The 1,335-nt window shown below is 35.4% G+C and overlaps 1 pseudogene; it reads right to left on the bottom strand.

Annotated features, from left to right (window-relative positions):
* Window positions 1-709: 709 nt before the first annotated feature.
* LOC140502623 (vesicle-associated membrane protein 4 pseudogene) lies at window positions 710-1,131 on the bottom strand (annotated as a pseudogene).
* Between the last annotated feature and the right edge of the window lie 204 nt (window positions 1,132-1,335).

The raw sequence follows: 1,335 nt of genomic DNA, 5'->3' as shown, positions 1-1,335 counted from the left end.
TGAAAACATTAGTTTCTCTATAAACGTATGGAAACCAATTCCAAAACCTATTTTTTTTACATGAGAAAAATTATACATTTTTTTTTTGTTGTTGTTGTTCTTCTCCATTCTGGAAGAAGACCAATAACATCTTTACTGGCAAGTAAATTAGAATTAAGTGAAGCAGAGCTGTTCAAGGTCATTAGTCTCACTCTCTCCTCCAGAGTCCCATGGCAAGATACAGGCCAAAATGACTGCCAACAATTCTTCAACATATAATAATTAACTGAATGATTTTCATTTCATTTTGCATGTTTCCATGTTTCATCTCTTACCTCCCACCCTATCCCTGAACTTGATGTGATAAATCACCACCTCTCTAATTCATAGTAGGACATTGTGTTAAATTATAAATATCATCAACGTTTAATTCTGTGTACAAATAATAAATCGTCAAGTATGTCATTTCAAATAAGCTTCCTAGAACATGGCAAAGCAGACGATTCTGTTTTAAAAATACATTAATGATTTTAGTGAAGGTGAGGAGGCTAATTGGGAACTTTTCAATGCTCCAGTTTGAACTGGATATTTACCTGTATGTACTGCTTGTGAGAATACACTTTTGAAAGTTCTATCAATGTCTCATTAGATTATGTAGTAATCTATTTTTTTTTAATATCCGAGAAATGTTGTATTGGTGATCTCTGGTCACTGAGTCAAGTTCAGTGCTTCAGGTGACAGGTGATAGGGTGATAATTACCAACAAAAGGCTTTCAGATACAAGAACCATGATGGCTTTCATTTTGCATCCATGCCACCACATTTGTCTTTAAAGATGTTTAGATCTGTTGCTAAGAGCTGTTGCATTTTCTGATGAACTTTCTGATTTATCTTGTAGCTTGCCCAGTCTCTCGCTTCTTTCATTTACTTCTGTAATATTCTCTTGTATAGCATCAATTACTTCATCCTTCTACCTGATACTCTTCATGCCTAATGTTGTCAACATGAGGTCTAAATTTTTCTCCAGATGGGTCCCTTAGGAAAAAAATCCTCTTCATTATCTGAACATTCTTCTAAAACCTTACTCCTTTTACTTTTCAGGAAACTAGTGACATCAGCATCATTTACGTTGCATTTGAATTTAAGAGACATCTTTATTACTCAAAAAGTTGTTTCTCTTTTCTCAACTTTAAGAGGCAGATGTATGCCACCTGGACATCTTCCACCAGGGTTCTGGTGACCCTTTGGAGCCATACCAGACCAGATAGAACAGGGCTGAACTCATCTCTGTAGCCAGCCTATATCCCAAACCTAGTTTTTGTGTATGTATGTATGTATGTATGTGTGTGTGTGTAT

The sequence above is a fragment of the Notamacropus eugenii genome, chromosome 4, assembly GCF_028372415.1.
Source record: "Notamacropus eugenii isolate mMacEug1 chromosome 4, mMacEug1.pri_v2, whole genome shotgun sequence".
Classification (NCBI taxonomy): domain Eukaryota; kingdom Metazoa; phylum Chordata; class Mammalia; order Diprotodontia; family Macropodidae; genus Notamacropus; species Notamacropus eugenii.
This window is presented reverse-complemented; position numbering and strand designations above follow the sequence as displayed.